Below are 26,554 nucleotides of genomic sequence, written 5' to 3' on the forward strand. Positions count from 1 at the left end.
CCTGGTGCTGGCAGAAGAGGGTTTTGATTGATCCACCTCTGTGTGCTGGGCACAGGACGCTTCCACTGTGTCACTCTGCTGGCTTTTCTTCAGCAGCGCCTAGTGGCCCTGGCTCCAGGCCTAGTGCCTGGTGAGCTCTGGCACTGGCAGGAAGCGCTGCAGGGTGCTGGGCAGCGGCCCTGGCAAACCAGCTGCTGGTAGGTGTCTCTGTGGTATCATGGCTCAGTGAGTGCAGCTGTTAATGGAAAGGAGGGGGGGTTATGCTCCCCCAGGGATGCCACTGAAGGCTCCTCATGGGCTCCTCAAGGTCTGCTGGGAGCTGTGATGTCCCCTTTGCCGCCTCGAAGGCTCCTCCTGGACACAGTGGATTCACCTGCTGCCTACAAGAGTGTCGGGGCCGCTGCAAAAGCGCATCTCCCAGCAGCCGTGCCGGAGGCTCAGGTTTAATCCTCAAGGCCGAGCGCAAAACCTTCAGCCGGGAACATTTCGCTCCCTTCCCGCCTCCGCCCAAGGAGCAAGGGAGAAGCGGAGGAGACAGGCCGGCTCAGACGCCTCCCTCCCACTTCCCTGTACGCTGTGCAAAGCTCTTGGCCTGCCTCACGCCTCGTCAGGAAAGCACGGCCATGCGGCCCAAGCCTGAGTCACGTCCGCAGCCTGGCCCACCCCGGCTGACGGCCGCGCAGAGCCACGCGAGTCAATGGCAGGTCGAGTCCGGAGCCTCGGCTCTTTCCCCTGACAGCCACACACACAGCGCTGCCTAGCGCCCCCAGAGCCTCCCTCGTGTTCTCCCGCAGCAGCCGCCTGCCGGGGTGGTGGGAAAAGGGGACCAGGAAGCACTGCAGCCTCATTCCGGGACAGGAGGCCCTCACCACGCCCAGGCCTGCCTCTTGCCTTCAGCCCAGGCAGCCAGAGGTGCCAGGGAGCTCCCTGGCAGGCCGCCGCTTCGCCTCAGCCACCTCTTGCCTCATGGCCTAGGCTCTTGGTGCTCTGCTGGTCACCGGCTCGCTTGAAGGCCCAGAGGGAAAACAAATGAGCACACAGGTAGTAGAGGATGGTTTTGATCTACTGACCTCTGGGCCCAGCACACTTCCACTGCACCACTCTGCTAGCTTTTCATCCTCTTACTACCCACCCACCACTATCCGGATTAGTGCCTTACGAGCTCTCGCGCTGGCAGGCAGATGCGCAGGCTGCTAGGCAGCTGCCCTGGTCACAGGATTTTACAGCTTCTACAGGGTAAAAGGGATCTATTTGGAGTTTGGACCCCATTGGGAGCTGGGCAGCCGGTTTAAGATCGGGTGGCATAAGGAATACACAATCTGCAATAGCCCCGATTGGGGGTAAAGGGCTTTGGTGTGTGGAAGGGTGCAGGGTTAATTCGGTTTAACACTGCTAAATTTGGTATAAACGCGTAGTGTAGAGCAGGCCTAACAGGGATCTCTGGGGAACAGACGTCATTGCTTTAAGAGCAGATTGCTTAGTGTGTACATCTCTTCTGAAGCACGTTAGCACCTTTGGCTCTTCCAATGTGTGCTTCTTGTGCGTAACTGTTCCGATGCGTCATTCCAACGTAGCCAGTTCCAGTTTGTTAGTCCTGCCTCTGTGAGTACAAGCTATGGAAGAAATATCTGATTGGCTGAAGAGGTGTTCCTCTCTTAGTTAGAAGAAGTGATTGGTGAAATTCGAGAAGACGTTTATTTGTAACAGAAGCTAAAGAGGCATTTTAAAAAGTTTCTTCATATGTCAGGTGCCACAATGAAACATGCATACAGTGTGCTGTTTGTCAGTCTCGCTGTCTCTGTGATCATAGTGAGATTTGATGTATTAAATTACACACTGTAACCACTAAATATAGGCACTCTAGACGTTAGACTATAGCCGTGGGAGGTTGTTTTAACACAAAGTGATTGGTCTCCCTAAGTAGTGTCTGTTACAGCTATCCCCCTATTCCATTTTGTTTCTTACAGCTGTCCCCTTACTCCATTTTGTTTTTGTTCTCCTCCTGTGGCCGCCCCTCCCTGGCTGTTAAGTTGTTTACCAGGGCCACTGCCCTTCTCAAAGGGAGGGCCCCTTAAGTCGTTTGCCAAGAGCCATTGCCCTTCTCAAAGGAATGGCCACTTGTGCTGCGTGCTAAGTGGGACCACTGCCCTGTTCAAAGGGTTAGTCCTGTTATCACCTTGTTAAACCTGGGCTTGGTGTAGGGTAGGCAATGTCCAGAGCTGCAAGACCTAAAGTGGCCACATAGCTGAGCATATGAGTCATATCTGTGAGCTCAGAACTTGCCCAGGCATGTCATGTGCCTACCTGCAGTTTTTCCCTGTGTCTCCTCCCCTGTGACAGAGGGAGCCTATCAGGATTACTGGTGGGAAACTGCCTAAGTTTGCCTTTATAACCAGACATTTTCTGATCAGACCTCAGAAAGGTTTCTGCATTGCTGCCTGGTCTGATCAGCCAGGGGTTCTGGGGGTCCTTTCTCCGCTCTTGTTTTATTTTTGAGCATACCCCCATTTTTAACTCCCCTCCCACAAACAATGAAATTTGCCTGGAAATCTCCTGATTATTGTAAGCGAATTGAGTCCTCTCTGTGTCCTCTGATGCTGCTGCTGTTCCTGTCTCTGCCTTTGCTGCTGCCTTGGGGACTGGTAAGAATCCTTCTGAGAAACTTTCTATACTTTTATTTTATTATTTTAGCTGCTGGCCTTGTTTCCCCAGCAGACAGACCCAAGCTAACTCCTTGGTCTGTATCTGTAATCTGCTTCTAGCTCCACAGCGCCTTTGCTGCTAGAAATAAGCCTGCTTGCAGCCGCCCCACTGCTGCAGCCACCACTGGGCACACACCACTGTGCCCTCTGGAACTACCCCTAGTATAAGGTGCACCCATTAGGTTAGGTTTAGCCTTTAGTCTAGATAAATTGTAATTTCATTTTGCATAGCTGTGGTTAAGTTAGCCTTAGAGAATTGTTGCATTGTGTTTGTTACTTGCTAATTTGTGTAGTCTTGGTTAAGTTAGATCATAGATAAGATTTTGCTGTGTTCTGTATAACTGTGATTAAGTCTGTCTTCCCACTGCCAGCCCCCCTCCCCCCCCGGGCTTCCCCAGTCACTTACAGTCTGTTTGTTCTCTGTGTCTCTCTAAGTTTAAATCTCCCTCCGCAGCGCCTTTGCCTTGTGATCCTCTTCCCCCATCCCAATCTAGCATAAAACCCCATTGGTTACTTTTTTTCCCTCTGATACACCTCACATTCTACATTTACACCACTGTGACACATTTTTACCTAGAATTGTTTCCTATTTAACATATTTTATCCATAACTGTTAGTTGGTTAGGAGTACTTGTGGCACCTTAAAGACTAACAAATTTATTTTAGCGTGAGCTGCAGCTCAGTTCTTCGGATGCATAGAATGGAACACACAGACAGGAGATATTTATGTGTGTGTTCCATTCTATGCATCCGAAGCAGGGCCGCCCAGAGAATTCCGGGGGCCCGGGGTCTTCGGCGGCGGGGGGCCCCTTCCGTTCCGGGACCCGCCGCGGGTCTTCGGGGCACTTTGGCGGCGGGTCCCGAACGGAAGGGGCCCCGCCGCCAAGACCGAGCTGCGCTCGCGGCAGGTCCCGCTTCTCCCGCCCGGCCCTCCCGCCCTGGCTTCTCCCGCCCGCCGCCGCGCCGCTGCCCCGCCTCCCGCCTGCCGCTCAAGCCGGCCGCCGCCGCCGCCCGGCCGCCCGCCAGGCCGGCAGCGGCCCCGCCCCGGCTTCTCGCCGCCCGCCGCGGCCCCGCCCCGGCTTCTCCCGCCGCCCGCCGCGCCCCGGCCCCGGCTTCTCCCGCCCGCCTGCCCCGCCCCGCCCGGCCGCGCCCCGCTTCTCCCGCCTGCCGCGCCCGCCGCCGCCCGCCGCCCCGGCCGCCCACCAGGCCGGCAGCGCCCCGGCCCCGCTTCTCCCGCCCGCCCGGCCCGGCCCCGCCCCGCCGCCCGCCGCGCCCCCGCCCCGGCTTCGCCCGCCCGCCCGGCCCCGGCTTCTCCCGCCAGGCCGGCAGCGGCCCCGCCTCGCCGCCGCCGCGCCCCGGCCCCGGCCTTACCGAGCGCTGCCGCCGCTGGGCCTGAGCTCCGCCCCGCCAGAGCCGCGTGGTGAGGGGACGGGGCTGTGAGCTCCACGCCGAGCGGAGGCAGCTGCCCCGCCTCCCCACGCCGCTCGGATCGGGCGGCTCAGGCCCCGTTGGAGCTCCCAGCCCCGCCCCTCCCCACGCGGCTCGGATCGGGCGGGGCTCAGGCCCCGTTGGAGCTCCCAGCCCCGCCCCTCCCCACGCGCTCGGATCGGGCGGGGCTCAGGCCCCGTTGGAGCTCCCAGCCCCGCCCCTCCCACGCGGCTCGGATCGGGCGGCTCAGGCCCCGTTGGAGCTCCCAGCCCCGCCCCCTCCCCACGCAGCTTGGATCGGGGCGGGGCTCAGGCCCCGTTGGAGCTCCCAGCCCCACCCCCTCACCATGCGGCTCAGATCGGGGCGGGGCTCAGGCCCCGTTGGAGCTCCCAGCCCCGCCCCCTCCCCACGCGGCTCGGGGCGGGGCTCAGGGGCTCGGCCGGAGACTCGGCGCTTGATGCGCTAGGGCTCCCGGAGAGGGGCGGAGGTGGGAGCCTCCGCTCTTCTCTTGGGGGCCCCTGCGGAGCCCGGGGCCTGGGGCAAATTGCCCCCTTTGCCCCCCCCTCTGGGCGGCCCTGATCCGAAGAAGTGAGCTGTAGCTCACGAAAGCTCATGCTCAAATAAATGTGTTAGTCTCTAAGGTGCCACAAGTTCTCCTGTTCTTTTTACGGATACAGACTAACACGGCTGCTACCCTGAAACCTGTTAGTTGGTTATATGCTGCTGTGACACACCCTTTACATAGAAATTGTTAGCTACCTGTTACATTTATATTTCTGTGTTAATTGGTTACCCACCATGTTGTATCCTACTGTATTGTACCCCACTATTGAAACCCCCCTACTGTTCACCAAAAGAAACCCCTCCCCAATTGTCTACCGTAACAAACCCCACACCCCTCACTATTGAATTTTCCCTGTTTTTGCATTTTCTTAATAAAGTTTATTTTGCACCCCACCAGTGCAGTAATTGTCCCCCAAGATCCCCTACCTGCTGGCAGGGACAAGTAGGAGGATGAGTTAAAGTGCTTTTTCCTGAGTGTAAAGCGAGTAAGCAGTACTGCTTTGATGCAGTTGTTGTCTGTTATTGATGATTTTTCTTTCTTCTCTCTGGGGAAGTAGAAGGGAAAGAACACAGGCTGAGTGGTTAGTCTGTATAAACTACATTAAAAAACATTTTTTGGAAGTTGGTGTTTAACTTCTGTTTCTGATGTGTATATTTAGAGAAGGGATGTAGTGATTGTAACTAATTTTTAGTATATGTATTGCTTCTGTATTGTGGGAGGATGTGGGTGTTTTTCAGTGAGTTTTCTAATAGCACGAGAGAAGAAAATGCAGTGTAAAAATACAACAGTTTTTTATGTAAACAGTTGCTTAGTTGAACCTCTAATTGCTTAAACTTCTAAGTCCACCTTTTATGCAGTGTCCTCTCTCTTTGTCCTCCCTCATTCTAGTTTAAACTTATAGACTCATGCATATTAATTCTGCAAGTTCTCTCCACTTTCCACTTTTTCTTCTTTTCTCCACCCTCTCCCCCATTTCGAGTAGCCCCTATTTCTACCCCTAATGCTCTGCCAGTTTGTTGGTATGCAACTTTCTCAGAGCCTCTCTGAGCCCTTAATACAGTGCGTAAGGTGGAAGTGGGGGAGGAGAAAATGGGACCCACAGAACCCCTGGCAGGTAAGGGGACTGGGAGAGCTTGGTTTGGGAAGGAGGGAGGAATGGGGGAGAAGAGGCAAATAGGGGTGCACACAGTCTCTACAGTGGTGGAGAGAATGGGGGCCCTGAAATGAAGCAAGGGTATAAGTGGAGGTACACAGAACCCCTCGTCCTATGGAGATTGGAAGAACCTGGCATGGGGGGAAGGGAGGGTACACAAAGACCCTGGCATGGGGGAATAGAGGGAACACAGAGTCCCTGCCATGGGGAAGTGGGAATGGGGGTGAGAACAGAGCCATTGGTGTGGGAAGAAGTGTGGGGAACTTGGTATGGGGAGAATAAGGGTGCAGAGATTCTCTGGTAAGGGATGAGATTGGGGGAATTTCAGGGAGTCCCTAAAAAGAGTGGGATGGGAGAGGGCACATAGGGAGCTTGCGGGAGGGAATTGAGGGGTGCTGGGAGCCTCGCGGGCGGGCAATAAACTCGACCTGTACAAACTACAAAGTGTGCTCCCCCCACTGCTGTGAAGAACGTGGCCATCTGCTGACAAAAAGGCTGTTTGCAAAAGGTCCGATCCATTTTCTTTCGTGACCACTTGTTTTAAAAAACGAGTCATTACGACGTTAATCAGGGTAGCCGGGGATTGGCAGTAGGGAGGGTGTCTTTGCAGGAGAAATGGCTGGCACTTAGCTAGAGACGTGCTTGCCAAAGGGATTGTTGGAGGACGATTTTTACCATGTTTTCTTCCAATCCGGCACCGAATAGGCGGGATTGCTTGAATGCAGCTGCTGTCTGGCGCTGATGCCCGCTGCTTCTTCCCGCTGGACAGTCTCTAAGGAAAAGGATAAATGGACACAAATCAGACATTAGGAATGGCAATATACAAAAACCTGTAGGAGAACACTTCAACTTCCCTGGCCACGCAATAGCAGATCTTAAGGTGACCATCCTACAGCAAAAAAACTTCAGGACCAGACTTCAAAGAGAAACTGCTGAGCTTCAGTTCATCTGCAAATTGGACACCATCAGCTCAGGATTAAACAAAGACTGTGAATGGCTTGCCAACTACAGAACCAGTTTCTCCTCCCTTGGTTTTCACACTTCAACTGCTAGAACAGGGCCTCATCCTCCCTGATTGATCTGACCTCGTTATCTCTAGCTTGCTTCTTGCTTGCTTATATATACCTGCCCCAGGAAATTTCCACCACTTGCATCCGAAGAAGTGGGTATTCACCCACGAAAGCTCATGCTGCAAAACGTCTGTTAGTCTATAAGGTGCCACAGGATTCTTTGCTGCTTTTACAGAACCAGACTAACACGGCTACCCCTCTGATACTAGAGAAGTGTGGTTGAAAGTGTCTGACCTTGCTAACCACGATGAGGAGTTAAAGTGTTCTCTTCTGAGCATGAAGTGAGTGGATAGTGGTGCTTTAATGTATCTGCTATTGATGAGTGTTCTTGCTTTTCTTTTGGGAAGCTGAGGGGAAGAGAACACAGACTGAGTGGTTAGTCCTTATAAAACAAGTTTAAAAATAAATGTTTTGGGTTTTTTTTCTGTTATCTGAATTTATTTAAAGTTTTTGTGCAGTTCTGTTTAGGGGCAAGTCTTAGTTTGTTTTGGTAGAATTTAGAAGAAAAGTAAAGGTAGTGTGAAAATGGTATTTTAAAGGTTTCTAATTCAATACTTACTGAAAGATTTTTTTAAATTTCTTTATGCTGCTCTCTCTTTATTTCTTGTAATCTATTTAAGAATTTAGGTAGGGTCCTGTGTCTGCATGTTCTCTTCCTTTTCCACTTGCTCCTCCGCTTCTCTCTTCTTCCCTTCCCATTTTTCAGGAAGCCCCTATTTTTACTTCTCCTGCTCTGGCAGGGGGTATGCAGTTTGCTCTTGGCCCCAAGCCCATCAGACAATCCACACAGGATCTGAGAGTAGCTGTCTCTTGGCCGTATAGTGGGTAGAGGGTTCTAAAGCTGTCTCAGGGTACGTCTACACTATGGGATTATTCCGATTTTACAGAAACCAGTTTTTGGAAACAGATTATATAAAGTCAAGTGAACGTGGCCACACTAAACACATTAATTTGGCAGTGTGCGTCCATGTACCGAGGCTAGTATCAATTTCCGGAGCATTGCACTGTGGGTAGCTATCCCATAATTCCTGCAGTCTCACCCGCCCATTGGAATTCTGGGTTGAGATACCAGTGCATGATGGGGCAAAAACAGTGTCATGGGTAATTCTGAGTAAATGTCATCAGTCAATCCTCCTCCATGAAATCAACGGCAGACAATCATTTTGCGCCTTTTCCTGGATTGCCCAGGTAGACGCCATAGTACGGCAATCATGGAGCCCGTTCAGCCTTTTTTCACCGTCACTGTATGTCTACTGAATGGTGCTGACAGACATGGTACTGCAGCGCTACACAGCAGCATCCCCTTGCCTTTTGCAAATTAGCAAAGATAGTTGCCAGCCACACTGTACTGTCTGCTGCTTTACAAATTGACAATGACAGTTACAAGTTATACTGTACTATCAGCTGCTGTCATGGGTGCTCTTGGCCAGCCTCAGTGAGATCAGCTGGGGGCGCATGGACAAAAATGGGAATGACTCCCCAGGTCATTCCCTTCTTTAAGTTTTGTCTAATAGAGAGTCAGTCCTGTCTAGACTATCAGGTAAGCCAATTAAAGACCCAGACAGGCAAATGGTGGCTCCAGGTCAGAGCCCCAGACATCCAGCAGAAATGATGAGCTGCATGCCATTCTAGGGGGTGCCCCTGCAACAACCCCACCCATTGCTTCCCTTCTCTCCCACCTCTCCTGGTCTACTGTTATCCCCCATTTGTGTGATGAAGTAATAAAGAATGCATGGATTTGAAACAACACTGACTTTATTGCCTCTGCAAGTAGAGCTCAAAGGGGGGAAGGGAGGGTAGTCTCCAGCTGCTATGATATTCCAGGCAGGACTGAATCTCCATTAGACAAAGCTTAAAGAAGAGAATGACCTGGGAGTCATTCCCGTTTTTGCCCTGGCATCCCTGTCCGACCTCACTGAGGCCAGCCAGGAGCACTCGCGGGACGACAATGACAGATACCAGTCCTACTGTACCGTCTGCCGTCCGGAAGGGAAGGGGATGCTGCTGCACCGCGTCTGCCAGCAGAATCCAGTAGACATACGTTGACATTGAAAAAAGGCGAGAAACAATTTTTTTCCATTTGCTTTCGGGGGGCGGGGGGGCGACATATACCCAGCACCACCCGCGACAATATTTTTGACCCTTCAGGCTTTGGGAACTCAGCCAAGAATTCAAATGGTTTTCAGAGAGTGCGGGAACTGTGGGATAGCTACAGACATCAGTCGCCCCTCCCTCCATGAGCGTCCATTTCATTCTTTGGCTTTCTGGTACGCTTGTCTCAGCTCCTTAAGTTTCAGCACTGTGTTGAGTCCCTGCTGTGGCTTCTGTCTATCATAGCCTTGGAAATTTTTTCAAATGCTTTGGCATTTTGTCTTTTGGAACGGAGTTCTGATAGAACAGATTCATCTCCCCATACAGAGATCAGCTTCAGTATCTCCCGTATGGTCCATGCTGGAGCTCTTTTCTGATTCTGGGACTGCATGCTCACCTGTGCTGATCAGCACTCCATGCTGGGCAAACAGGAAATGAAATTCAAAAGTTCGCGGGGCTTTTCCAGTAAACCTGGCCAATGCATCTGAGTTCAGATTGCTGTCCAGAGCGGTCACAATGGTGCACTGTGGGATGGCGCCTGGAGGCCAATACCATTGAATTGTGGCCACACTAACCCTAATCCGACATGGCAATACCGATTTCAGTGCTACTCCCCTCGTCGGGGAGGAGTACAGATATCAGATTAAGAGCCCTTTATATCGATATAAAGGGCTTCGTTGTGTGGATTGGTGCAGGGTTAATGCGATTTAACGCTGCTAAATTCGATATCAACTCGTAGTGTTGACAATGAGGTTAATCATCTAGTGGAACAAGCTCCGCAAGGGACGTGGTTAATTCCCCATCACTGCCCTGTGTAAATCAAGACCGCAGCTCTTGCTGCAAGACACCTGGTGTGTGGGTGTCCCTGTTCCCCCTTCAGAACCTCTGGGACATGGTGCATCCTTCCTCCCAGTTCAAGATCCCCATCATGTGGGTGCTCCCATCCAGGATCTCTGGTGGGTGTCTCTGTCCCCCACCCCATGAACTAGCTCCAGTGTGTGGTTTCCCCTGCCTGCCCCCATCCGGGATCTGTGGGTGTCTCTGTTCCCCTTTTCAAGATCCATGTTGCTTGGGTGCGTCCCTCCCCCCAAGTCAGAATCCCCAGCTTGTGGGTGCTTCCATCCCCCCCTCCAGGCTCTGTGGGGGGTGTCTGTGTAAAAAGAGACCATGTCTCACTGTCTCGTCCAGGCTACGCTGCAGGGGCTATTCACAGGCGTGATCCCACTACTGATCAGCACGGGAGTTTTGACCTGCTCTGTTTCCAACCTGGGCCGGTTCACCCTCCTTAGGCAACCTGGAGACCCCAAGTTTCCCAGGATCACCATATTGATGCTGAACTTAGTGTGGACACCTGATGGGCACAGCCCCCTGCAGCCCAGAACTCCTGAGCTCAAGCGACCCGCCGGCCTCAGCCTCCCCAGGCGCTGGGATCACAGGCACCAGCCACGGAGCCCAGCTGCTTTTATTGCTTGGCAGCTGGAGCTTTAAACTCTGCTTGTGAGCTCTGTGCCTTGGCCAGACGGGGACAGCCTGGAACTGGGAAATGATTCTGCTTCCCCTGCCCCCGTCTCATGTCAGGGTGCAGGCTCCTCTCTCCTCTCATGTAAGATCCCAGATGTTTTGGTGGCCCCCCTCCCCCGTCCAGGAGCCCAGGGGTCCCGGTAACTCTGCCCCTACAAGATCCTGGGTGTGGGGGCCACTCTCCCCCCCAGTAGATCTCTGGTGGGTGGGTCCCCAGGGTGTGAGTGCTCCCATCCCCCGATACAGGCTGGGGGGGGGGGTATAACTGGCTCTCCCTGTCCTGCCCAGGCGGTGCTACAGCAGCTGTTCACAGGGGCAGCAACCCCAGTGTCAACCTGCAGCTTTAACCTGCTCCAGGGGTGACCTGCTTCCCCCTCCTGTGGGAGCCTGGGGACCCCAAACTGCCCAGAATCTCCTGATTGATGCCGAGCTCAGCACAGACACCGGCTCAGCATGGCAGGGTGCAGCCCTGAGCCCTGACAATCAGCTTCCCTCCGCCTCCTACTGCACAGTGAGGATCCCACGCGAGAGGCTTCGTGCCCCGCGTGTCCTGCCAGGTCCCTCTCAGCTCCAGCTTTCAACTCTGCTTGTGAGCTCCCCTCTCTGGCCAGACGGGGGCAGCACTAATGGCCTCATTTAAATTTGACCCTTCAGAGTGCAGATTATAACCGAGCGGGCAGATTATAACCCAGGAAGCCAAATTCTTCCCCAAACTGACAGTTGAAGCAGAAGATCCCCTTGGAAAGATCAGGATTTTTGCCTTTAAAAACAAGGAAAATGTGCATTGTTCTCTTCTGTCTACAGCGAGAGATTGAAGAAGCTCAATTGATTTCATTGCCTGGAGGTTAAGAGGCGATTTAATCACTGTTTTAAATACATTTTACAAATTCCCAGAGGGGGGAATATGTGATTTAAAGTGTTCTTTAATTCACCAGACAAACACTGAACAAGATCCCCTTGGCTTGCAGTCGATGTCAGAAAATCCCAACTGGAAATAACCATTTTTTAACCATGAGGCTAATTATCTAGTAGAACAAGCTCCGCAAGGGAGGTGGTAAATTCCCCATCACTTGCCGTTTGTAAATCAAGACCACAGCTCTTGCTGCAAGACACCTGGTGTGTGGGTGTCCCTGTTCCGCGTTTCGGGATCCCTGGTACATGGTGCCTCCCTCCCACCAGTTCAGGGTCCCCACAATGGTGCTCCCATCCCCATCCAGTCTCTGCGGGGGATGGAGGGTGTCTAAAAAGAGACCGTGGTACTGTCTTGCCCAGTCTAAGCTGCAGGGGCTACTCACAGGTGTGATCCCACTACTGATCAGCACGGGAGTTTTGACCTGCTCCGTTTCCGACCTGGGCCGGTTCACCCCTCCTTAGGCAACCTGGGGACCCCAAGCTTCCCCGGGATCACCATATTGATGCCAAACTTAGTGCAGACACCCGATCGGCACAACCCCCCGTGGCTGGGAGCTCTGTGATCCACCCACAGTAGCTGGGAGCTGTGGGGTCCATCCGTGGTGGCATGGCCCTGTGGGAGCCCCTTCTGACACTGGTGGCTGATAGCTGTGGGGCCCCCACCAGCCGACAGCTCCAGTCTTGCTGCCCCAGGGCTGAGGTGGAAAATGTCACTGAGATCTCTGAAAGTCACAGATTCTGTGACCCCCTTTATATAATCTGAGCCTTAATAGTTGTTGACTGTCTCTCTCGATCTAGTGGTCTGCTCTAGCGCAGATGGGACAGGGAAGACAGACGCTCACCCCCCAGCACAGGTTTGGGCAGAAATGGCTCTTGGGCTATTTGCTGAGCATGCAGAGGACTTGTCCAGGCCGGTGGAGCAGCTCAGCCAGATGAGGAGCTAGAAGAAGGAGAGCGGAGCAGCCTGGAGATCCCTCTTTTTCTCCACAGCCACTGCCTGTCAGCAGGATTCCTCCTTCTCCTCAGTGAGACCAAATCTAAGCACCTAGACAGCCGGTCTGTCCGCTGCACCCCAATCCCTCATGCCTGAGCCTCCCTGCCAAAGTCCTTCACCTGGCTGCAGAGAATTGTCTCACATCTCGCTGGGGACTCGACTTCTTGTGCCCAGAGAGTCTCGGCCTCACTCAGTAGAGGACCTGAGAAACACAGTGTCTGCCTGTTCCAAATAAGTGCTTGGAAAAGTTTTGTTCCTGTGGCCTAATGGATAAGGTGTCTGACTTTCTGATCAGGCGATTGAGGGTTCAAGTCCCTTCGTGGTTGTGCTTGTGCGATTTTACCTTTGTGCTGAAAGTCCTGCTCCCTTCAGGGCTGGAACCTTTTCTTGGCCGCTCAGGCCAATGCTCTGGCTTCAGCTAGAGCCCCAGGAGGGAGTTGGGGGTTGGGTGTCACAAAGGCTGGGGCATGAGCCCCAGGTGCTTCCAGTCTCGCCTTTGCCCTTCCTGACTTGCCAAAGAAAATGGGCGTCTGCCCGGGCTAGCGTGTGGAGCAGTTTCCCTCTTCCAAGTGTGCGCCTGTCCCTGTGCTGGAGGGGGGTTGCTACATAGCACCTTGGGAGCCTGGGTGTTTCTCTGCTTCTCGCCAGCTGGGGAAAAGCCTCTTGGGGTAAAATCTCCTGCCCCACGGCCAAAGTGAGCACCTTGAGTGGGAACGGTAAGAGGCCCCACCAGGGGGGTTGGCCCTGCTTTCCTACCATCTTCTGATGTTGGCCACAGAGCATCAGCAACTGGCTGTGGGTGGTTTTCAGTGGGGGTTTGACATGCCAGGGAGCAGGGATCAGGCTGTCCGGGTGTCTCTGTGGCTGTCTGCTGGCCACGCATAGGCATGGTTCTCCCCTCCTCTTGCCCTGCCCTTGGTTGCTCTGTGGCTTTTAAGCCTTCCCTTGGAGCTGTCAGCACCAGCCACCTCTGCTCCAGGTGCCCAGAGGAGGAGAGGTGCTGGGCTCCAGCCTGGGACTCTGCCTCCCTCCTGCCTTTCCCTGACTATGAAACCTGGCCCTGACACTCCTTTCTTCAAGCGCCATGTGGGCAAGAGGAAAAGTGTGGTAGAAAGCACAAGGGCCAAACTTGTGGGCATCAGAAATCCCAAACACCCAGTCAAACCATAGCCACTTCTAGACCCCATTCCAACCAGAGACCAGGCTCCAGTGGGTATGAGTCACTCAGCACAAGGTAAACAACTCATTCTTATGCAGCTGGAGACAGGAAAGCACTTGGATCTCCAGGGATTTACCACAAGGTCCCACTGAGCTTTGAACTCAGATTTCAGCATGCCAACCATTACACCATGGGACCAGCTTGTGCTAGTTTCTCTGAACTTTGGTGACCCTATCATAGAATACCAGGGTTGAAAGGGACCTCAGGAGGTATCTAGTCCAACGCCCTGCTCAAAGCAGGACCCTGAGACTGACATGCCCCTGGGGCAATGGCCACCAACTGGTAGGGAACAAGTGAGAATTTGTTAATGAGTAAAATTCCTGGTGAAAATTGGCAAAGCTGTGGAGATTTTGAAAAGTTCCAGTGAATTTACACATGAAATATACAAACAGAGAGACAAATAGAGAGAAAGAGAACATCACAGACTGCACAGGCCCACACAGACATAAACAAAACCCAAACCCAACCAGCACACAGAGCCATATACACATAAGGGAAAGCCACACAAAACATAGAACAAATCCACACCAAAAAATACAGCAAAAGCCCACAACAAGAAAGCACAAAAACCACATACCAAAAGAATACTTAGCAAAAAACAATCTGCATGCAAAAGTCAAACTCACACACAAAACTATATGGCATCCACAAAATCACACAGGACCCACATGCACATCAACACGACAAACAAAAAAACCCCCGCAACATACAGAAAGCCCGGCAGGGTTTGAGTCTCACAGTGAAGAGGGTGAGCACACAGGTGGTTTGGGGAGCAAAGACTGAGGGGTATTCTGGGGCAGTGCTCTGGGCTCTGCCTGACCCCTCCTGGTGGAGGGGCCGGTGGAGAGCAGAGCCTGGTAGATCTGTGGAATCTGCCCTGCTCTCTGTAAAGCAAGGGGACCTCGGTGTCTTCTGAGCTGCAATTGTATTTTCTGCAGGGCAAAATGATTGGCAGAAGCCATTTGCTTAAAGGAAACTAGTACTGTAGGTGAGGTTTGAACTCACAACCTCAGCATGACTCCACTCAGCACTGCTCTGTAAGTACTGGGCACTAACCCATTGCACCCTTGGACTCTGCTGTCAAGAGCTTGTCTCTATGTCTCATGGATGGATTAGAGGGGTGGGTGAGGGGGTTGCATTAGCTAAAACAAATCCATATTAAAGGCTGCAGGATGGCAGCAGCAGAGGTGGGGAGCCTCCTTCCATGTGATAGAGCTGGTTCCCCCTTCCGTGGCTCAGGGGAAGGTTGGTGCTTTGAGCCCACCCGGTGCTGGAACGTCCCATGGGTGAGATTAACGGGACTCTTGGGAAGGGAGGGGAAGTCTTTTCTATCCCTGCCTAGCTCCATTGGTCTCCTGTGGCCCTTTCGGCTCTCTGCTGCCCTGCTGGGGAGATGCAGAGACAAGCCCCCATCTGGGTGAGTCACCGAGAGGCTGTGTCCCATGGCGTGTGGGGGGGAGAGAGGGGTAGGGGTAGCGGTAGGGGTGGGATGGGGCTCAAGGGGAGAAGGTTCTGTGTGACAATGTGGGGAAGGGGGAGGGTGTGTTCCTTAGGATATAAATGATGGAAAACACAGGCGCAGTGACAGTGAAGCCCCGTGTCTGAGTGTTATGACCCTGTGTGGTGCTGCCATTCACCTTCCCCTCCTATGGGCTCAGCTTTCATTGAATCCAGCATTTTTTCACCTGTCCTCACCCCAGAGGTGTCCCACGTGCCTCAGCTACCGAGTGTCCCTCTTAGAGACGCCGAGGACTGGGACTGATTTCAGCTGCTGGGCAGCTCTGCTAGGTCTTTATTCATTTGCACAGGAAAATGCTGAGTGTTTAAATTCATTTCAAGCCCCCCCCCCCCGCCCCCAGCGAACTCCTGAACATACTGGAGATGGGTCTGGAAATCGATTTTCATTCAAAAAGGTTTTTAAAGGGAATCACTTGGATTGGAACTAGAAACCCATTACCCTGCAGGGAAACATTCACCCACTGATCTATACTCGCAACAGAGAGTGTCATGTATAACCCAGAGCAGAAACAGTTTTTAACCTGGGGGTTAGTAAACTTTCTCTCTATACAAACACCACAGCTTACACACTCCCCACCCCCGCTCTGTGTCACCAGAGCACAACAACAACTCTCCTTGGGGCACACACAGCTCCCCAGCTCCCTGCCCGTCAGTCTCTCCAGCGTTGCTCCAATCCCTTAAAGCAGGGTCTCAACCTCAATTTACCTTAGGGGCAGTGCCAGTCCTCCAGTCCTCCCAGTGGGCCAATAATGTCACTCATACTGCCCAGACCCCGCCCCCCAAAACTCCACCCTCCACTTGCCTAAGGCTCTGGAAGGGAGTTTGGGAGGGGGGAGGAGGTCTAGGGTGCAGGCCCTGGGTTGGGGCTGGGGATTGGGGTGCAGGAGGGGTGCAGGCTCTGGGATGGAGTTTGGGTGCAGGGTGCAGGCTCTGGGCTGGGGCAGGGGGTCGCGGGAACAGGAGGAGGGGTGGGGTTGCAGGCTCTGGGCAGGAGATTGGGGGCAGGTGGGAGGGGGTGTGGGAAGGGGGAGGGGGTGCAGGCTGTGGGAGGGAGTTTGGGGGCCAGGGAGGTGTGGGAGGGGGGGGAAGGCTCTGGAAAGGAGTTTGGGAGTGGGAAGGGGTATGTGGGGAGGGGGTGAGGGTGCAGGCTCTGGGAGGGGGTCAGGATGCAGCGCTACCTGGGGCTCTAAGGCAGGGCGGGCTGAGGGGCCTCCATGTGCTGCTGCCCCCAGACACTGCCCCTTTATCATCTCATTGGCTGCAGGGGCTCGGGGTGGGGGCAGCGCATGGAGGCCCAGCCCCACCCTGCCCTGCCATGCGGAGGGGCCGGCAGCCACTGGAGCGAGCAGGCAGATGCTGCTCAGCTCCGCTGCACTGACAGGGCCCCTGAGGGGGGAGCGCCTGGGGGCAGCAGGTGGGGCCAAGGGAGTGACCCGGTCCCAAAACTGCTGGAGCCCCACGGGCGAGACCTGGGGACCAGGACTGCCAGCCAGACAAACACCTTTAAGAGGAGGCGTCCTCTCCTGTCAAAAACTGATCTTCCTCCTTCAGTTCAGTGACAGCCTGAATTGTTCCCGATCCCGGCAGAGCCGGAGGATTGAAACAGCAACATCAACCCCCCTGTGTAGCTCGCAGGGATGGACATAAACACTCCCTGGTGTCTGAGGAGATGTTCAGCTTTGCCCTTGGTCAACTACAAGGCTAAAGGGAAAGGAGGTGGCTGCAAAATCTTTTGATGTACTTCTTCTTATCAGCAGTGTATTGTTTTCTCTGGAGTCTGGGCCTTGACCAAGAAATTTTTACTTTGCTAAAATAATCGACTGCCCCTGGTGAAGGCAATGGACTTGCACCCACTGGGGTGTCCCTACACAGGTACAAGTACTAACAACAGTGGCTGCCTTTTAACCATAGATTTTAATCAGGGCAATAAATTGAAACAAACCCCTGTTAAATCATTTCTCAGCCCGAGTCCTTCACCCACATTCCCTAGAGTATTGGGCCACCATGTGGACGTTTCATTTCCAACCTCAGTTTCACACAGAGACACAATTTCCTTTGCACAGATCCATGAACAGCAAAATCTTCCTGTGTCTCTTGTCTGAGCCAGGGCATTCGATTCCAGTGAACCCTTCTCTCCTGCAATGGTGATGGTCAGACAGAGGGGACGTGTCCACCTGCATCCCTGGCTCAGCTCTTTCTTTCTGCTGCTGCTGTTAGTCCATGAAACATCAAGGGTGGAATGCAAGGCTGACTTCATGCACCAGCCCCCTGAAATATTTCAGTGCTCCAGAGAAATCCTGCCCCTGGCTATTGGAACGATGTGCTGGAGATTTGACTAGGAAAGGGACTGTCTGAATTGTCAGAGTGGGGAATGAACAACAATCCACAGCAATGTCGTTCACACAAACACACTCTCATCCTGCTCCAACCAGAAGGGAAATGGGCAGGAATTCTCGCTGTTCAGCCAAGGACACACTTACACTGATGAGCAGCAGTGAGCGTGCTGGGGAAGCTGGTCTGAGCAAACAATTTGAAGTGACAATTCAGTGAGAACAGAATCATCATGTAGCGAAAATGGCCTATATCAAGTAGTTGTGGCTGAGTGGTTAAGGCGATGGGCTAGAAATCCATTGGGGTCTCCCTGCGCAGGTTCAAATCCTGCCAACTACGCAAGCACTGTGCTGTTGTTATTATTATAGTCTTAGTGCCTGAGCATCCACAGTGCGAACTGGAGATAAATCTAGTTTCACTCTGTCTACGCTTAAAACGCTGCTGTGGCACTGCTATAGCACTTTGGAGTAGACAGTGACTGGAGGGGTTTCCCGTCCCTGTAATAGCTACATGGACAGAACAATTCTTCCTTTTCTTTAGCACTATCTAACCAGGGCTTAGGTCACCTTAACTCTATGGGTTTCGGGGGTGGGGGGGTTCACACCTTGAGAGACGTCGCTCTGCCAGTTCAGTGCCCAGCATACACCAGCCCTTCGATCCCTCTGGGTATTTCAATGCTGGCACTGACCTGTGAGAGGAAAACATCAGCTCACAAACACAGAGACTGAATTCCCCACATTTAATCTCGCTGCACTTTCCAGAAAGTCACAAAATTCAATTCATTCCTGCTAGGCCAGAAAAAAATAAGTGACACTAAGTTTTTGGCTTGGTTAAATAAAATTGTTTAATTAATATAGTAATATTCTGTACTGATTCCTCTAACTAACACCATCGTGTGAAATAGGAACAGAGACAAATCTTGTCAGTGATGACTAATTTCGCAAATGATCTTCCCATTATTAATTTCCACGCTGTCCCCATTGGAGGTCTGGGCACCTGCAGTGTCATTGCTCTGCATTCACCTTCCCCTAGAATTGTTCTCAGACATTCGCCTTCCTCTGCAGCGTGGGGCTCGGGTCACTTGCTGGTGGATTCCCTGCACCTTGAGGTCTTTAAGCCACGATTTGAGGTCTTCAGTAACTCAGACATAGGTTAGGGGTTTGTTACAGGAGTTGGAGGGTGAGATTCTGGGGCCTGCGTTGTGCAGGAGGTCAGACTAGATGATCATAATGGTCCCTTCTGACCTTAAGTCTATGAATCTATGAATCTATTCCCACATTTGGAAAATTGTGCAGTTCAGAATGTGAATAGTGACCCCATCCCCTTCCTGCACCTGCTCTACATTGCTCCACAGCAGCTTCTCCACCTGCAGAGTCACCCCAGCACGGCAGTGCAGCCGCCCAGGGTTCAGCAGGGGCCCCTGGCAAGGACCGTGGGTGCAGCTAACAGCCCGGTGTGCCTGGCCGTGAGGCTCCTTCACTAACAGCTGAAATCAGGGAGAGCTCTGTGAAGTGCAGGGCCCCAGGGGTGCCTGAACAGGGGGGAACAACACCCCAGGACTGTGTGTTGTATCGTTGAAGAGGAGCCCCAAGCATCCAAACAGGGAACTATAACTTCAACCTTCAGAGTAAGAGCCAGAGGTGCTGCCAGCTGAGCTAGCCAGGCCGCCTAAACATATTAATCCCTTTCACCGCAAGAGCAAAGACCGGGTACTTCTGTGCTTCTCAGCAAGCTGGGAAAGAGCCTCTTGTGGGAAATATCTCCTGCCCCACCGCCAAAAGGAGCCCCTTGAGTGGGAACGGTCAGAGGCCCCACTCGGGGACTGGCCCTGCTTTCCTACCGCCTTGTGATGCTGGCCGCAGAACGAATGCTGGTCTGTGAGTAGCCTTCAGTGGGGGTTCGGCATGGCAGGGAGCAGGCTGGCCGGGTGTCTCTGTGGCTGCTGCTGGCCACTCATAGGCATGGTTCTCCCCTCCTCTTGCCCTTGGTTGCTCTGTGGCTTTTAAGCCTTCCCTTGGAGCTGTCAGCACCAGCTGCCTCTGCTCCAGGTGCCCAGAGGAGGAGAGGTGTGTTGGGCTCCAGCCTGGGACTCTGCCTCCCTCCTGCCTAGCCCTGAATATGAAGCCTGGCCCTGGCCCTCCTTCCTTCAAGTGCCAGGTGGACAAGAGGAAAAGCACAGAGGCAAGTACCAAACTTGTGAAGCCATGAGAATCCTGACCCTCAGGTGTCAGTAGCCAGTTCTAGAGCCCTGACCCACTGCAGCCATCCCACCCCAAGGCCTGAGTCACCCAGCAGGAGGGGGGAGATTGGCTCTTGCACAGCTGGAGACAGGGAAGTGGAGCACTGTGAGCTCCAGGCTTCACCACAAGGTCCAACTGAGATGTGAACTCAGAGTGCAGGATTTAGAGTCCTGAGTGCTGCCTGTTACACCATGGGACCAGCTCATGCTGCCTTTTCTGCACATTGGTGACCCTCACAGTGCTGGCTCATGTAAGGGACTGTTGGCCCCTTACTAAAACTAAAATAAAGGAAAGGAGCCTGACAGAAAAGCCAGTTCAGCAAGGAAGAACTGACAGGTCAAGCTGTGCTGATGGGACTGCAGCAGCTCCCCAGGGCCAGCTTTGCTCTTTCACTTACATCCTTCACTTCTTTGGCTGAAGCTGTGTTTGCCACCAGTTTAATCCATAGCTGAGACCTCAGGTACCAGCAGCTAGTTACAAAGGCTCAATTCCCATCACCATCAGTGGCAGGTTATCCAGGGCTGCCAGGGCTGCAGGATTTGGCCCATGGACAGTCAAGGTGCTACAGCAGCTACATTCTTACGTGGTGAGTCCTGCAGCCTATTACCAAACTGCTCTGCCATAGTCTGCAGGGGGCCTGACTTGCTGAGAATCTGGCAGAGGAGAGACCCTGGAGTAGAGAAGGAAAATGTCCTCAGCAGTCACAGCCGGCAGGAGCAGGAAAGACTGAGTATCAGACTGTAGACGGGTCGGACTCACCCCTGCGGCGCCTCCTGCTGGTGACTCTGGGAATTAGCTCTATTCCAGCGCTGGAGCGCCCTCTGCAGGCCAGTGATCCGCCTGTCCTCTGGCCCCCGTGTCCCTCCCTGGACCCGGTGCCCTTTCACATGGGGTGCTGCCCCTGGCAGTAACCCCTTTCTCTCTGGGTCTCCCCTCCTTGGGGGACCCCACCCTCTATCCCCACCTTGCCTCAGTTTTGGCTACTGCCAGTCATTGTCTAGCCCCACACTCTGGGGCAGGCTGCAGTATCAGCCTGTTCATCACTGGCAAAGGGGCTTGGACCTGCTGCCTTGGCCTACCCCTGGGCTGCCCTCTGCTAGGCCGCAGCCTGGGTCTTTCCAGGCTGGAACTCCCCAGCTCCTCAGCCTTTCCCCAGCCCTGCTTCACTCAGGTATCTGGGCTCTAGCTCCCTGCAGCCAGGCCCTTCTCTCTCTGAAGGCCGAGAGAGACTGTCTTTCCTTCTGGCTTCCCTGGCCTTTTTATAAGGCCTGTGGCTCAGTTTGGGGCGTGGCCCCAGCTGCAGCCACTTCCTCAATCAGCCCAGCCTTAAGCTCCTTCCCAGGGCTGTTTTAAAGCCCAAAAGGGCAGGAGCAGGAGCCACCCTGCTACACAGACACACTTTGTCACCAGGACAATAAATGTGCACAACCCCCTGATATATTCTCAATTCACTCCCCCTCCCAAGGATGCCCTATTCTGCTCTATTACACTCTCATGAGATGAGAGGGAAGGTCCTATCATGGGTAAATAACTGGTTACAAGGTAGGAATAAATGGTCAGTTTTCAAAATGGAGAGAGGTCAATAGTGGTGTCCCCCAGGGGGTCTGGGACAAGTACTATTCAACATATTCATAAATGATCTGGGAAAAGGGGTAAACAGCGAGGTGGCTAAATTTGCAGATGATCCAAAACTACTCAGGAAAGTTAAGTCCAAAGCAGCCTGGGAAGAGTTACAAAAAGAGCTCACAAAACTGGGTGAAAGGGCAACAAAATGGCAGATTTGCTGATAAATGCAAAGTGATGCCTATTGGAAAACATAATCCCAACTATACATACAAAATGATGAGGCCAAAAATAGCTGTTGCCACTCAAGTGAGGGATCTTGGAGTCACTGCGGATAGTTCTCTGAGAACATCCACTCAGTGTGCAACGACGGGCAAAAAAGCAAAGAGAATCTTGGGGGCCATTAAGAAAGGGATAGAGAATAAGACAGAAAATATCATATTGCTTATGGCCGACCACATGCATTGGCCTCCCCTCAGGGAGGGGACTTATAGGCTCTTCTGCCAGTTGGCGTTAGCAGCAGCAAGGGCTGAGTTCAATGTCTAGGGGAGGAGAGCAGCAGAGACGCAGGAGGAGAGAGAGTCCCGAGAGCAGAGTGCAAACTGACCAGCTGAGGGTCTCACAGGAATCCTGAAATAACAGTAGCTCCAGGTCCAATCAGGGCTGCCCAGGGGGGGCAAGAGGGGCAATTTGCCTTGGGCCTCGCAGGGGCCCCCACGAATTTTTCGGGGCTCCTGGAGTGGGGTCCTTCACTAACTCCGGGGGCCCTGGAAAACTCTCGTGGGGCCCAGGCCCCTGGAGATTCTTCCGCTTCGGCAGCAATTCGGCGGCGGGGGGGTCCTTCCGCTCCGGGACCCGCCGCCAAAGTGCCCCAAAGTTATTTTAATCGAATTTCCTGAATCGCGTTCATCCATTCAATGTTATGTGTCCCCACTAAAGCGTGTGAACTCGGGGGAGTGCGTCCACAGTACCAAGGCTGCATCGAGTGGCGGAGCGTTGCACTGTGGTAGCTATCCCACAGTTCCCGCAGTCTCTGCCACCCATTGGAATTGTGGGTTAACCTCCCAGTGCATGATGGGGCAAAAATATTCTCACCGGTGTTTCTGGGTGTGTGCCGTCACTCGCTCCTCCCTCTGTGAAAGCTACGGCAGACGCCATAATGCCAGCATACGGTGCAGCACGGTGCAGCACCTGTCTCCTGGTATGTTGAATCCACATCAAATGTCCTCTCCTCTTTCTAGCTACGTTTTCATCTAACCATTTCACGCCATTTCTCGCTCATCGTGAACAGAGACACACAGCTTCCAACACTTTCTCCAGATTGTCTGTGCTGGGCTCCCGTGGAAACTACAGAAGGCAACAATTCCCCGCCGTTTCTCGGCCATCGTGAACAGAGCGGCACAGCTTCTGCCGCAAACTCTGCAGGTCCAAATCAAGTCTCTGGAGTACATCCATAGCTGGGATGGGTCATTCAGTCCCTTGTATAGAGCTTTAGTTTGTAGCAAAGTCCCTCCAGCGGTATCTGCCTTTTCTCAATGGGTCGACTGTATAGCTGATGGTCCTTAATGAGCCATCAAGCAGGCTAGGCAGAACTGACACCAACTTGTCTGGCTGGGGTGTTCCCCGGAAGCAGAGCACAAGTTTAAAATATGGGCAGCATAGAGCCAATATTCATAACGTCAACTACAAAAATGATACATATCTAGAGATAGCATCATTACAATCAGAACCTCTTCATAGACCCCTTACACAACAACCTTTCTACAATATTGTCTGCAAATATAGAACAGTGGTTGCAACGGTGATCTGTACAGTTACAGATTATGTCAATAATGTCACAGAAGGTGACACGGCATCAGTGAGACTGATATTGGAATACTGCCTCCAGTTTTGGTGTCCTCATTTGAAAAAGATGTTGTGAAATTGGAGCTCGGGCAGCAAAGAGCCACCAAATGTTCTGAGGGCTGGAGAAAAATGCCTTCTAGGGAGCTATTGAAAGAGCTTAACGCGTTTAGCTTATCAAAAGAAGATTGAAAGGTGACTTCATTGAAGTGTTGAAGGGCCTTAATAGAGAGAAAATATTGGCTATTAAAGGGCTCTTTAATCTAGCAGAGAAAGGCATAACAAGACCCAGTGGCTGGAAGGTGAAAAGAGACAAATTCATATTACAGCTAAGGCACAAATATTCAACAGCGAGGATGATTCACCACAGGAACAAGCTACCAAGGAAAGTGGTGGATTCTCCATCTCCTGATGTCATTTAATGAAGACTAGATGCCTTTCTGGAATGTGTTTGCCCCCAAAGTAGCTATTGTGTCATACAGGAGGCCTGTGATATGCAGGGGGTCAGATTAGACACTCTAATGGTCTCTTCTGGCCATAAAGTCGACTAATTTCTGAAAAACTGAGTGTAGCATTGGGAGCAGCGTCTGATGTTTTCCTGTCTAGCCGGCTTGCTTCCTAGAACGAACGCTCCTTGAGTGGGGTGATCCACAGGGAGTAGCTCAAACCTCCAAAGTGCCTGGGCAGGGGCAGGACATTAGCCCAGCAAGGGAGGGGTGTGGCAGTGACATCACAAAGGCCTTTTGCAGCACCTCAGACTATTGGTCAAAGGTGGTGGGGAGGTGGTGACCTCACAGAGAGATGCTGACATCAGCCAGGCAGGACAGGGGCGAGGGGCCAGGGAAACCTCAGAGACCCTGTGGCTTTGCTTCAGCAAGTCTCCTTCTCCAGGTCTCTCTTTGAGAACTGAGAGAGTATTCGGGTTCACGGACGTGAGCACCAGGAGGAACCTCTTTCGAGTTTTCTCCTTCCCTTTTAGTGATTTTACTAGAAAACAGACGTCCCTGTTTAGAAGGTAAGAGCCTCCTCGAGGGAAGGGATGTCCTGGGGGCATCACAGTTCGGATGCCGGTGCCCCCTCCCCCCCCACTGTAAGGAAGTTTCCGCCACCCTGCTCTGTGTTCGCAGTGCGGGAGAGAGCAGCATCCACGGCAGTGATTTGCTCCTGGCTGCTGGAGCAGAGCAGCAGGCTCAGCTGTCAGAACTTCCCAGAGCGATGAAAGGGGAGGGGCCCATGGCTCTGTAGCAGGAATGCAGGGCAGGCGAGTTCACAGAGGGCATTGTGGGACACTGGAAGAGGCCAATTATGGTGATATAATGAACAGCAGCGTCTACACTGACACTCTGCCACTTTAAGTTTGCTGGAAAAAGCTCTAGGCTTCTCATCAAAGTGTTTTTATTTTGTCACCAAAACAGGGCAGTTTTGTCGCCAGACGTGGCATTGCAGTGTGTGCACCAGCCACAAGCTGCCGACCGAGGGAGCATAGTGTGTTTTTCAAACACCTGAGCAATATAATTCTGCTGAAATAACTTCGTAGTGCAGACCTGGCCAAAGATTCACACACAGAGAGAGCTTGCAAGGAAAATGTCACCTGCTCCTCTGCTTTTCCAAACACAAGCAAAGCTTGTCAGGCCTAGATGGAGATGCAGGGAGTCAGGTGTGAGCAGACACTCTACCTTAGTCACAGGCAGGCACCATGGCTTAGCTGGTTAAAGTACCTGTTTTGTAAACAGGAGATGCTGGGTTCAACTCCTAGTGGTGCCTTGTTGAGATGCTTTTAGAGCACCTGGTATTGGCTACTGTCAGAAGACAAAATACAGAGCTAGGTGGACCTTTGGTCCAGCCCAGTGTGGTTTTTCTTATGGTTTAAATTACACTCACAGGCACTGATAATAGAGTTACTCAAAGTTTGGGAGTTAAGAGCTGATAGGTCAGTGGTCCAAGCCCCTCGTGGATGATCCCCTCCCTCTGGGACAGGGGCAGGTCTGGGCTCTTGCACCAAATGCTCATTGTGGCTGCCAGAATCTGTGGGCAGCTCATTTAGTTTACAGCCAGGGTTGAGTCCTTGATTCACACAACAAGGATAACGACCCTTTGTTTCTCCTGCCCCAATAACATGGAGACTGGGAATCCAACACCAGCCACAAGTGATCATTTCGGCAAGCAACCCAACCTATTTCCAACATATTGTAAAATCCACATGCAGACTCATACAGAAAACTTTGCAAGAAAATCTACCTGAGGGGGTCTGAAGCACCTGCTGCTGGAGGGAAGGAGGGAGCTGTGGGTTGGGATTGAGGAGCAGCGTTAGAAGGGACCTGTGAATTGGGATTGAGGGGCACTGGGAATAGGAGGGGGCTGTGGGTTGGGACAGAGGAGAAGGGTGAAGAGGAGCATGCTCGGGTTGGGAGTGAGGAGCAGTGAGCATAGGAGGGACTGAGGGTTGGGTCTGAGGGGCATTGGGAAAAGAGGGGACATGGGTTTGGGCTGAAGAGCATCCTCATTTGGGGATCCAGCAGGACAGGGGAAGGCAGCAGGTGATTCTAATTCCTTAGGAATATTCTGTGTGTTTGTGTGTGCAGGAGAGGAACATGCTATATGCCCAGAGGACTATTCCTGCAGCCTGCAAGGACGTCAAGGAGTTGCTCCTTCAATCCCCCACACACAAAGGCCCTTCTTAGGAAAGGCAAAATCCTGAAAAGAAAGCATAAGACCAAAGAAGACTCCAGAAAGTCAGATTTTTACAATCACAGTGAGAAGTTTATCACCTCACCAGGGACTTGAACCCTGGACCCTCAGATTAAAAGTCTGATGCTCTGCCAACTGAGCTAGCTAGGCTCACCCAGGAAAAGTGCAAGTTGGTGCAGAGGTGAAGCTAGTCAAGAAAAAGCGAGATGGCCACAATAGGGGAAACCTGCTGCTCTCTCTCTCTTCCCAGCCCTGGCCTGGCCTGGTATTAGTGCTGGTTAAAAAGACGGGAAAATATCGGCATCTACCAGCCTTTCATAGCTGTACAAGTCTCAGGCACAGTAGAGAGGTGCCCATCTGCAAGTGCCGAATGTTTTGATTGGCTAATGCAGCCTGTAGACATCCAGGACAAACTGGGATATAGAGCCAAGTGTCCATCACCATCATCATTTCACAGGGATAATGATAATGATGGGAAGGTTCACAACTGACTCAGCAGTTGCATACAAAGGTGCACGTTTGGCAGTTACATTGGCTCTGGTTGGCCACTCCAGTCTAGATGTAGAAGTTACAACATTTAAACTTGAAAGAGGGGCCAATTTCCCCATCATTTCACACCTTTATATCCAAACACGATGACTTTCTGAATGAACCCTCCTCGTTCAGCCAGAATATCTTGGGGTGGATGTAAGAGTCACTGGGTAAAATTCACTGGAC

General features: G+C 52.6%; 1 long non-coding RNA gene, 1 other non-coding gene and 2 pseudogenes across 2 annotated transcripts; 3 read left to right on the plus strand and 1 right to left on the minus strand.

Annotated features, from left to right (window-relative positions):
- Positions 1-5,140: 5,140 nt before the first annotated feature.
- LOC120393621 lies at positions 5,141-5,272 on the plus strand (annotated as a pseudogene).
- Positions 5,213-7,179, minus strand: LOC120393608. Its single transcript, XR_005592092.1, has 3 exons — positions 7,153-7,179; positions 6,524-6,620; positions 5,213-5,239 (listed from the first exon to the last, which is right to left on the minus strand). It is a non-coding gene; the product is annotated as an uncharacterized LOC120393608 (long non-coding RNA).
- On the plus strand, positions 7,091-7,295 carry LOC120393620 (annotated as a pseudogene).
- Positions 7,296-17,761: 10,466 nt separating this feature from the next.
- On the plus strand, positions 17,762-17,843 carry TRNAS-AGA. The gene has a single exon. It is a non-coding gene; the product is annotated as a tRNA-Ser (tRNA).
- The last annotated feature ends 8,711 nt before the right edge of the window (positions 17,844-26,554 follow it).

This window comes from Mauremys reevesii, unplaced genomic scaffold (genome assembly GCF_016161935.1).
Source record: "Mauremys reevesii isolate NIE-2019 unplaced genomic scaffold, ASM1616193v1 Contig26, whole genome shotgun sequence".
Lineage (NCBI taxonomy): Eukaryota > Metazoa > Chordata > Testudines > Geoemydidae > Mauremys > Mauremys reevesii.